The 12,401-nt window shown below is 48.2% G+C and overlaps 1 protein-coding gene across 12 annotated transcripts in view; it reads right to left on the reverse strand.

Annotated features, from left to right (window-relative positions):
• Positions 1-12,401, reverse strand: part of LDB1 (LIM domain binding 1) — a 145,468-nt gene that overhangs the window by 46,239 nt on the left and 86,828 nt on the right. For 2 of the 12 annotated variants that reach the window (XM_040437844.1, XM_040437842.1), the window contains exon 1: positions 746-1,248. The exons of the other annotated variants lie outside the window; for them this stretch is intronic. The gene's annotated coding sequence lies outside the window, so the exon portion shown is untranslated. Of the gene's footprint in view, positions 1-745; positions 1,249-12,401 lie in introns of those variants that run through there. 12 annotated transcript variants of the gene reach the window in all.

Raw genomic sequence — 12,401 nt, forward strand, 5'->3', positions numbered from 1 at the left:
TCATCAGCTTCCTCTGAGCTCTCTCTTTAACTCCTTCGTGCCTGGACTACTCCTAGTAGACAATATGCACATGGTTTGTCATTCACATGGACATATGGCTGCGCCAGTCGATGGGCAGACACAATACAAAAAGCAAATATGGAATGTAAAAGGGAACAGGGGGGGGTCAACTTTATCAGTGTCAGCAAAGTTAGTGCCCGGACTAATCCTATATTCGTGGCTCATGAAATGGCCAACAGAAGGAGAACTCTGGGCAGGGCACGACAGAGAGAAAATAAACTAAACAAAAGTACATGAATCAAGCCATAACTAGTTAGGCATGGTCTATACAATTGCAACGTATTATCAGTGAAGATGGATTGCAACATTGTATATACACAAAAGAAGTAAAGTAAAAGATTAGAATTATAAAGTGTGTAAAAGAGGGGGGAAAAAGGCAAAAATGAATAAGAACAAAAGCATAAAACGCATAAAAGAAGCAATAGCATAAAATATATATGGCGGTCTCCAACTGACCCCCAGTGCCACTTCTTGTGAGCTCTGTCCCTTTAAATAAGATGAGAACACCTCCTTCATTGTAAGAGAGGCCTGGAAGACATTACATACCAAGCAATGTGCTGCAGGCCTCTGTCACCAATGGGAGCTGTAATAATCTAACAAACAACAAACACACACCAACAATACTCCACAATCTAAAGTATCAAACACCCCCCCTGTATATAGATACACGCATGCAGGCACTTACCTGAAGAAATAAAACAGCAAAATAAGGTAAAAAAAAAAAAAAAAAAAGAACCCAAGATACTCCACAAACTAAAAAAAAGCTAAAACATGTCTGTATGGGGATCCAGGCCAAAAGGAAATGTCATAAAACACTGCAGGCAAGAGCTGGAGGCCTAGTTGGAGCTATGATAATGGCAGCCTAAGGGGAACAGGAAGGCTGAGGTGGAGGAAGGTTGCCTGCTTGCTTTTTTTTCCCTTTCTTTTTTTTTTTTTTTTCTTCCCCCCTCTTTGTTTGCAGTGCAACAATGGCTGCTCCTGCCAACGCCAGCCCTGCTGCTGGCTGGTGGGCCCTCTGATGGGTTGTTGCAGAAGTCTGGAGTGCAGGAGCTTGCAGGGTGCTTGCTTGCCAGCTTGCTTGCTCTCACTCACTCCCACATTAAACACCCCCCCTCCTTTCTGTGTCTCCCACAAAGAGGCCCAGGAGGTGGCCTGTCCTGCACCCTTCCCCCCTCCTCCTTCTCCTTCTTGCTACTTGCTCTCTAGGGCTACTCCTCTCTCTGACTCTCATGAATACAGGAGGGGGAGGAGGAGGAGGAGGAGGAGGAAGAAGAGGCTGGGAGGGAGCTGGAGCAGTCATAGGCTGGGAGGACAACAAAAGACAAGAGAGAGAGAGGGGTTATTCCTCTGCTTTATCATTGTGTACACAGAGGAGCGGATGGGGGGGGTGGTAGTGCCGAAGAAATGTTACTATACGATCACCGATCAATATTTGCAGAACCCCAATTCTGTGAACCCTACGTAGCGGTTATTAATAAGTCCCTGAATTGACCCAACGATCCTACTCGCTCGGAAATATTCCCAGTGCAATCGCCATTAACAGTGTGATAGTAAAGGAAGGGAACACCCCCCACCCCCACAATGTTGATGAAGAAATAGACCAATTTATTTTCCCAGGATTTTTTTCATCCGGTAATTAACGGTGTAGTATGTAAAATACTACTGCGCCATACAGCGTTCTGTACGGACACGCTAAACCCACCACTGAAGTTCCGTATGAGTTCTATACGGAATCTGATCCTTCCTCCTGCATCATCTGATGGACCAGAAAGGGATTGTTCGAAGGGGCGATCAAATTGCGGTTTATTGCCACAATAATCAAGAAATTGCTGCAGCATTTATTTTTTATTGTGTGCACTTATATTTGGCGCTGACATATTGCAGACGTTATCATCACGCTGTCCCCAGTGGGGCTCACAATTTAAGTTCCCTATTAGCGTTGAGCGAACTTGTGTTTTAAGTTTGGCGTCGGGTTATCGAAGAATCGTGTTATGGATTCTAAATGGTAACGGAATCCATAACGCGATTCTTCGATAACCCGAACCCGAAGTTTAGATGCCGAACGTAAAACACAAGTTCGCTCAACACTATTCCCTATCAGTATGGAGTGTGGGTGGAAACTGGAGAACCCGGAGAAAGCCCCCGCAAACACGGGGAGAACATACAAACTCCATGCAGATGTTGTCTTTGGTTATATTTCAACCCAGGACCCCAGCGAAGCAGTGCTAACCATTGAGCCGCCGTGCTGCCAAGAGTTGTGCCGAGATTTTGCGGTAAACACGGCAATAAATGTCGTACCATGTGAATAGACCCATAGGAACCATGTGAACAGAACTTTTCCTCAAAGAGAGCCATTCTTCCTCATGGGCTATGTCACTTAAATGGAATTGAGCTGCAATACCAGACACAGCCTATGGGCAAAGATGGTGCTGTTTCTAGAAGAAGAAAAAAACGGATTCAGCATATTGTAATCAGACAATGGATCCAATATTTTTCTGTGATCGAATAGAGATTTAGAGCAGTGGGCGTGTAGCTACTGTGTCAGCCCAGAATTGACTTAGGGCTAATTCTAAGGGTGCTATCCCGGTAGTCCTCTGGTATTCACAATAAAACCCCTGAACAGGGATCTGAACTATGCTGCAGGGGAAACACCAAGCTGCTGCCTCCTGGAGTAGTCTCTGCGTGATTGACAGCTGACCCTCGGGGGGGTCAGAGACACCAGTACAGGACACCGAGGGGTCAGGCAACATCATAGTCAGAGACAGGCTGAGGTCAAGGCTGGCAGAATGCATGTAATATGGAAACCAATCCTAGGCCAGGGCAGACAGAGTAGGATCAATACGGGGGTCAGGCACAGGTCAGGTCAGGCAGTAGAGGGTCAGAATACAGTAAATAGGCAGAAGATCAGTACTCAGGCAGACAACAGAATACAGCACACCTTTACAGAAACTTAGTAAGCTAAGGAACCTATTGCTGAGGCAACCTCCTATAGGAGGAAGGTGCCTTAAAGAGGACCTTTCACCAGGATACATGTATTGAAATAGTTAGATTACCTTACAGTGCGGCCCCCAGTGATGTCTTTCCGCTTATTTTTTTTTCAAAGACCCCCCCTTTCGTCCGCTGTGGTCCCCGTTTGTTTTGGCGCCTCATATGCTAATGAGGCGATTCGGTTCAACTAGGCAAGGACTTGAATTTGTCCTGGGCACGGTTATCTTCTCCCTGGCTGTGAGCGCATCCAATCCAGGGAGAAGGAGCTCAAGTTCTCGCGAGATTCGTGAGAACTTGAGCTTTTACACATCCTGAGCCATGCGCCATCTTGGAGTTCTGCTGCCGCTACCGCTGCAATGCTCTCAGCCGGGGACTCCAAGATGGCTCACGGCTCAGGATGTGTAAAAGCTCAAGTTCTCGCGAATCTCCCTGGCTAAGAGCGGGGCGCTCTGATTGGATGCACTCGCAGCCAGGGAGAAGATAACCGCACCCAGGACAAATTCAACAAATTCAAGTCCCCGCCTAGTTGAACCGAATCGCCTCATTAGCATATGAGGCGCCAAAACAAACGGGGACCACAGCGGACGGTCCTCTTTAAGTACCCCAGAGTTGGCAGCAATTGGCTGGTGAAGATTAGAGTGTGTGAGCTCTTTAAAAGCCAAAGGGATCATGTGCGTTCTACAGACAGAAGAGGAGAGGCTTTGCTGCACTGTGGTATTATTGTGGTGCTGCTGGTGAGGTATATTGTGCTGCGCTGTGGTATTATTGTGGTGCTGCTAGTGAGGTATATTGTGCTGCACTGTGGTATTATTGTGGTGCTGCTGGTGAGGTATATTGTGCTGCGCTGTGGTATTATTGTGGTGCTGCTAGTGAGGTATATTGTGCTGCACTGTGGTATTATTGTGGCGCTGCTGGTGAGGTATATTGTGCTGCGCTGTGGTATTATTGTGGTGCTGCTAGTGAGGTATATTGTGCTGCACTGTGATATTATTGTGGCGCTGCTGGTGAGGTATATTGTGCTGCACTGTGGTATTATTGTGGCGCTGCTGGGGGAAGTATATTGTGCTGCACTGTGGTATTATTGTGGCGCTGCTGGTGAGGTATATTGTGCTGCACTGTGGTATTATTGTGACGCTGCTGGTGAGGTATATTGTGCTGCGCTGTGGTATTATTGTGGCGCTGCTGGTGAGGTATATTGTGCTGCACTGTGGTATTATTGTGACGCTGCTGGTGAGGTATATTGTGCTGCGCTGTGGTATTATTGTGGTGCTGCTGGTGAGGTATATTGTGCTGCACTGTGGTATTATTGTGGCGCTGCTGGTGAGGTATATTGTGCTGCACTGTGGTATTATTGTAGTGCTGCTGGTGAGGTATATTGTGCTGCACTGTGGTATTATTGTGGCGCTGCTGGTGAGGTATATTGTGCTGCACTGTGGTATTATTGTGACGCTGCTGGTGAGGTATATTGTGCTGCGCTGTGGTATTATTGTGGTGCTGCTAGTGAGGTATATTGTGCTGCACTGTGGTATTATTGTGGTGCTGCTGGTGAGGTATATTGTGCTGCGCTGTGGTATTATTGTGGCGCTGCTGGTGAGGTATATTGTGCTGCACTGTGGTATTATTGTGGCGCTGCTGGTGAGGTATATTGTGCTGCACTGTGATATTATTGTGACGCTGCTGGTGAGGTATATTGTGCTGCACTGTGATATTATTGTGACGCTGCTGGTGAGGTATATTGTGCTGCGCTGTGGTATTATTGTGGTGCTGCTAGTGAGGTATATTGTGCTGCACTGTGGTATTATTGTGGTGCTGCTGGTGAGGTATATTGTGCTGCGCTGTGGTATTATTGTGGTGCTGCTAGTGAGGTATATTGTGCTGCACTGTGGTATTATTGTGGCGCTGCTGGTGAGGTATATTGTGCTGCGCTGTGGTATTATTGTGGTGCTGCTAGTGAGGTATATTGTGCTGCACTGTGATATTATTGTGGCGCTGCTGGTGAGGTATATTGTGCTGCACTGTGGTATTATTGTGGCGCTGCTGGGGGAAGTATATTGTGCTGCACTGTGGTATTATTGTGGCGCTGCTGGTGAGGTATATTGTGCTGCACTGTGGTATTATTGTGGTGCTGCTGGTGAGGTATATTGTGCTGCACTGTGGTATTATTGTGGCGCTGCTGGTGAGGTATATTGTGCTGCACTGTGGTATTATTGTGGCGCTGCTGGGGGAAGTATATTGTGCTGCACTGTGGTATTATTGTGGCGCTGCTGGTGAGGTATATTGTGCTGCACTGTGGTATTATTGTGGCGCTGCTGGTGAGGTATATTGTGCTGCACTGTGGTATTATTGTGGCGCTGCTGGGGGAAGCATATTGTGCTGCACTGTGGTATTTGTATGGCACTACCATGCATGTGCCAATGATGTCATCCTCCAACCAAACAAAGCCAAGCATCTCCTCCTCTTGGCTCAGCTGAGCATGCATGTGTCCTGAATGGGGAGAAGGTCACTGCCAGACACCTCCCTGCCATCGGGGGACATTAGACGACCCGCCGGTCCTGTTGAAATCAGCAAATTTGCCTAATATTTATCTAACGTGTTGGGAGGAATAGCTGTCGGCCATAAGTGTTAGGCCCCTGTTGGCCGGCAGAATTTGGCATGGATTCTGCACCAAAAAGCCGCCGGCAGCCACATCGGATCTGCCTCCCATTGTTTTCAATGGGACACTGCAGTTTTAGAAAGAACATGTCCTTTCATGACATGGTGTCCACATGAACGCTGCTGCGCGTCCGCTCATAGATAAGCTCCTTGAAAAACCACAGCAGGGGTTTCTGCCGCAGAATACACAAAATCTGCGGTGTGAACTAGCTCTTAGGATGGACATGCACGTAACAGGTGGGTGGTCACATGTAGCAGTGGTATTGATCACAAACCTACTCCAAGATACCAAGGTGCCCACTATGCCCCTCTGCTGGTCGTGTCCTCCAATGGCTATATCTATAACCATCTCTGGGATGCAATCAAAGGGCCGCCGCAGCTAATGTGGCGGTGTCCTGCAGGAGGCTGCACCAAGGGTCCATGCGCATTTCCAAAGAGTGCAAAGAATAATCCATCCGTATGTGGATCACCCTCTTACATAATAGCGGGCGCACTTTAAATAGTCTCTTTAGATTTTAGACATGTTATAAACCCGCTGTCATCCATAAATGTGAGTCATAGCATGCACAAGTAGTCCTCCATACTCTTCCCCGCACCGCTTGCTGATTTCCCTCTCCACGGAGTTCTGTGCCAGTTCCTTAGTTGATGCAAATCACTGTAGTTACCATGGCAACACGCCGGGACTCCTGTCAATGTAAATAGTGTGATTTGGTGCCATGATGTTTTCTATGGCCAAAATACCAAATATATGCAGCATATCGCCTTATTTATAGCCGAGACTATTAGGATCGCTGTAATTCAGGGTTCTGTCCTCTCTACCTTGTCACCAGCATAGCTTATATAGTGTCCGGTACAGTTAGAATATCTATTTTCGTGCACCCCATTAAAAGGGTTGTGCCACGGAAAATATTCTACATTATTTAAACCAGCTCCTGGATCTGAATGCTTTTCTAATTGCATGTCATTAAAAATTTAGTATAGCCATTGAGTTATTTGCTGAAATCTATCTGAACAGCGCCACCTGCTGTTTGCTTTTTTTCTTTATTTCTTGTTCACCTCACTGACGTGGTCGCACACGCTCAGTTTAAATCTTCACCATTTGTTAGAAGCTGTGGCAGTTACAGAGAAAGAGCTACAGCAGAAAGGACACCCCCCCCCTTGAGAAAGGACACCCCCAGCCTGACATAAATCTAAAGCAGAGCAACCGGAGCAATAAATGGGGAGATCTCTGCACCCATGTGAGCCACAGGGCTGGTTCTGATTTTCATTTTTTGCATCGGGTCATGGCAGAATTCATTTAATAGAGAAGGCCCCTCTGTTCAGGAGTTCATCTCTGGGTTAAAGTGGGCGTCTCCTGTTCTGGAGGGCGTGTCCTATCTTGCATTACACAGACAACCCATTGATTTGAATGGGAAAAGTGTAGTACTTAATCCTCCCCCCCTGCGGAGGCGCTGCAGGGAAACTGAGCGCTTAATGCCAGGTTTCCCTACAGATTACAGCCGATGGCTGGGGGAGACTTTGTGATCAGTCCTCTCTAACAAGTAAGGATTGTCCAAGGTGGAGAGCCCCTTTAAGGCTCAGTGGTTCACAACCCGGATTTAGTGATGTGCACTAGTTGTAGCATGCAGGACCCACAAACGCCCCCTCTGCTCCACACAGAGCGTGGGCTCCAGCAGTTAACCTCTTTCTGAAGTTGTCAACATAAGGTCTGATGGTCAACCATTTGCAAGGGCATACATACCATAGAGGCAAACCATCCAAATGCTATGGGGCCCACTTTGATCTCTACTATGTGGCCCCCCAATGACCACAACATCTGCTAAATGACATCATAATATAAGTCTCCGCCTGGGAACACAATTACAGTAGGGCACATAGGAACAGAAGAGCAGGACGGGCAGTGTGGTGGGTACGTGGTTGGCATGGCTGCCTGCAGCGCTGAGGTCCTGAATATGAATATAAGGGGTACCATCTCATGGGGTCTGCATGTTCTTCCCGTATTTGATTAGGGTTCCTCCCACACTCCAGGACGATGCCCATACAGCAGCTTCACTGGTGTCCTTACAAACTGGCCCGAGCGTGTGTATGAGGCATTGATATTAGGCTTTAGTTGGGGGGGGGGGGGCTTGTGATACAAGAAAACATGAAATAAGAGCAGAGAAGTCACATCTTTGGCGCATTGCAGAGAAGTAGTAATATGTGCCTGTTTATGTCTCATATCCTGACAGTAGGGGGCACTGTAACTGTGATCGGCACGGGGGGGGGGGGGGGGTCTGTGGCTATAATGGAGGCACTATGGCTATAATGGAGGCACTATGGCTATAATGGAGGCACTATGGCTATACCATGGGTGCTGTGACTATAATGGAGGCACTATGGCTATACCATGGGTGATGTGGCTATAATGGAGGTACTATGACTATACCATGGGTGCTGTGGCTATAATGGAGGTACTATGGCTATACCATGGGTGCTGTGGCTATAATGGAGGTACTATGGCTATACCATGGGTGCTGTGGCTATAATGGAGGTACTATGGCTATACCATGGGTGCTGTGGCTATAATGGAGGCACTATGGCTATAATGGAGGCACTATGGCTATAATGGAGGCACTATGGCTATACCATGGGTGCTGTGGCTATAATGGAGGCACTATGGCTATAATGGAGGCACTATGGCTATAATGGAGGCACTATGGCTATACCATGGGTGCTGTGACTATAATGGAGGCACTATGGCTATACCATGGGTGATGTGGCTATAATGGAGGTACTATGGCTATACCATGGGTGCTGTGGCTATAATGGAGGTACTATGGCTATACCATGGGTGCTGTGGCTATAATGGAGGTACTATGACTATACCATGGGTGCTGTGGCTATAATGGAGGCACTATGACTATACCATGGGTGCTGTGGCTATAATGGAGGCACTATGGTTGTACTGTGGGTGAACAGGCACAGGTACTATGGCTGCAGTGTACTGCATGTACTGTGGCTGTGATTTGGATACTATAGATGTACTCTGGCTATTAAGGGGGCACTATGGCTGTACTGTGGGTATAACTGAGGTACCATGACCATGAAGAGGGCATTATGGCTGTACTGTGGGTATAATGAAAGCACTATGTCTATGATGGAGGGACTATGGCTGTGAAGTACTATGGGGGTACCGCATGTACTGAAGGAATGGGCTGTGGAGGGGAATCAATGGCTGGGTTGATGGTACTGTGGCTGTGACTGGGGCGTCATGAGGTTAAGGTGTCTGTGGTGGATCCTTTGTACATTGCTGCTGCTGATATAAAATAGGATGATGATGGGAAGCAATGAGATACATAGATATACCACAGGCACAGAGGACACATGATAGATGCAGATGAGGACGTCCTATAGACTTGATAGCAGTAGCCATAGAGAGGAGCCCCCGGGTAGTGGCCCTGTGCACGCGGAGGAGGATGTGACACACTTTTATCCTTTGTTATTCAGCCTGTCTCATCCCAACCCCTGCAACAGATTTGCCTTTAGGTCATCAGTAATCCGTGTTCACAGGCAGAGGAGAGAAACTGATCTGGTGACAAAAAAAGGGACAGATGGCCGCGTCCCAAATAATTACATAAGAAAACTCTCTGCCCTCCTCATCCTCTGGACGGGGGTCATAAAGGTGTAAATACAAGGGCAGAGGGAGGAAACGGCCGAATGCCCACCATGGAATCATCCAGTGTAAAAATAACCCTATCCTTTATTCCGGTGCCACTCCGAAAATGAATATGGGAGTCGGGGTAATCAAGGGGGGAACAGCACAACGCAGAGGTATGATAATCCAGGATTGTTACTACATGCGGGACACAAATATTTACTAGGAGAGGTGACAGTTCCTCTGTAAATAATAAATATTTTTGCCACCACTAGGGGGAGCTCTGTAGCATGAAAAGATCTTTGACCCCTATAAAGAATTTTATTCCTATTTAAAGGGGTATTCCAGTTATATCGAGTTATCCCCTATCCACTGAGTCCAGAGGCTGGACCCCCACCAATCACAAGCATGCACACAGCCGCTCCATTCATGCTCTATAGGACTGCCTTAGATAGCGCTCGGTTATTTCCATCAGTCCCATTGAGATGAATGGAGTGACAGTGTGCATGCTCTACCTGCTACTCCATTCATTTAAGGGAACGGGCCCCGTTCTGATGATTGGTGGGGGTCCCAGGGGTCACTGTCACTCCAGTCATCTCAATGGGACTGGTGGAAATAGCCAAGCGTTGTCCTCCGCTATCTACGGCAGTCCAATAGAGAATGAATGGAGCAGTACTGTGCATGCTCGACCAGCCCTATTCATTTGGAAGGGGAGGGGGGGGGTCTCTACGAGGTATGGGGCTCCCCTTCTCATGATCGGTGGGGTTTCCAGTAGCTGAATTCTCTCTGATGTAACAGTTATTCCCTATCCTGCGAACAGGGGATAACTTTTTAGAACTGGAATACCACTTTAAATTAAAAACGGTTCTCCGTGATTTACATATTGATGACCTGTCCTCAGGATAGGTCATCAATATGAGATCGGCGGGGGTCCCGCGCCCAGCACCTCCGCCAAGCAGCTGTTTGAGACGGCTGCAGTGCTCCCGTGAGCGCCGCGGCCTCCTCGCAGCTTACCAAGCAAAGCGCCGTACCTTGTATAGCAACTGTGCTTGGTATTGCTGCTCTGCTCCATTCACTTGAATGGGGCTGGACTGCACCTGGGCGACGTGACTGATATACGTGACGTCACATGGCCTAGGAGCACTGCGGCCTCTTCAGACAGCTGATCGGCAGGGATCCCGGGAGTCAGACCCCCGCCAATCTCATAATCTTGAGGGTGTCTGCCGTACGGGGCACTTTGGGACCACCGCCAATATGGGTATTGATATATTTTACTGATTAGCTATTTATGGTATATTCTGGTACCAAGTGTTCCGGAAAATGCCGCATCGGACATAGGAGAAGCTACTTTTGCTTTTGATCTTTAAATACCGGATCCGGGATTCCGGATAATACCGGATGAGACAGATCCGGTAAAAAAGGCTTTCCGTTTGTACACGGCTTACCGGATCCGGCAGGCAGTTCCGTATTTCGCACCGTATTTGCGGATCCTCAATACACGGGTGCCGTTCCGTGGGCATTCCGCATCACGGATCCCTCACTTCAATGGGTCTGCAAATCTGGAGATGCGGAATGGTGCGGGACGGAAGCACGGAACGTAACCCTACGGAAGCACTACGGAGTGCTTCCGTGGGGTTTCGTCCCGTACTTCCATTCCGCAAAAAGATAGAACATGTCCTATCTTTTTGCGGAACGGCCAGATCGCGGACCCATTAAAATAAATGGGTCCGCGATCCGCTGCGGCTGCCCCACGGACGGTGTTCGTGCATTGCGGCCCGCAATTTGCGGGCCACAGCACGACCACGGGGCGCACACGTTCGTGTGCAGGAGGCCTAAGTTGGATTTTCCCAGCCTTTTGTATAACCAGAGATAAGAGGCCTCAGAGGTTTCAGCGGCCGCTGATAACATGCATGCTTAAAGGGGTTTTCTGAGATCATCAGTATCTGATCGTGGGGGTCCAACACCCGGGACCCCTGCCGATCAGCTGTTTGAGAAGGCAGCGGGGGTCCTGTGAGCACCGAGGCCTTCTCTTAGCTTTTCTTAGGCCAGTGACGAGACGTTCATTGGTCACGTGGACTAGGTGCAGCTCATCGACCTTTATGCGGATGAGCGCGATACCAAGCACATCAGCTATACAATGTACAGCGCTGTACTTGGTGAGCTGCGAGAAGGCAGCGGCGCTCACAGGAACGCCATTGCCTTCTCAAACGGCTGATTGTCAGGGGAATCAATTTTGCAACAATAAAAATGATTCAATAATCTGTAACTGTTTTCTGTCTACATCTCTCATCTGTCTCCATGGTTACAGACTACAAACACACCCTGTGTAGTCGGATCCTGCTGTCCTATGCTACTATCTTCTATCCACCTCCTCTTCTATCCCCTTCTTTATGGACAGCCGTTTTTCACTTTCTGTTCCATTGCGTTTTGATGGCAAGAATACCACAGCCTGCTGCGCCTTGTCAAAAATCCCAGAACCAGCCAGTAATCCTTCAGGAGCTATCTTGGCTATGTTAATGCATGGACGCCATGGCCCTAGTGTGAATAGAGACTTACACATGACTGCAGGATGAAATTATGAACTTGGTTTGTTAGGCCCCTTTCACACGAGCGAGTTTTCCGCCGCGGGTGCAATGCGTGACGTGAACGCATAGCACCCGCACCGAATCCTGACCCATTCATTTCAATGGGGCTGTGTACATGTGCGTTGTTTTTCAGGCATCAGTTCTGCGTTGCGTGAAAATCGCAGCATGTTCTATATTCTGCGTTTTTCATGCAGCCCTGGCCCCATAGAAGTGAATGGAGCTGCGTGAAAAAACGCATTGCATCCGCAAGCAAGAATCCGCATTTCTATAATGGGCCGCCCATTCCGTAAATTGCTGAACGCACACGGGCAGCATCCTTGTTTTGCAGATCCGCAATTTGTGGACCGCAAAACACGGCACGTTCGTGTGCATGAGTCCTAAAGCAGTAAGCTCACACGTTTGTTCCCTAAACCACATCACCGTTTTACCTACAATGCATTTCTTCCTTTCTGGGAGAAGTTCATCCCTTTAAATGAACTCCA

This window comes from Bufo bufo, chromosome 6, assembly GCF_905171765.1.
Source record: "Bufo bufo chromosome 6, aBufBuf1.1, whole genome shotgun sequence".
Lineage (NCBI taxonomy): Eukaryota > Metazoa > Chordata > Amphibia > Anura > Bufonidae > Bufo > Bufo bufo.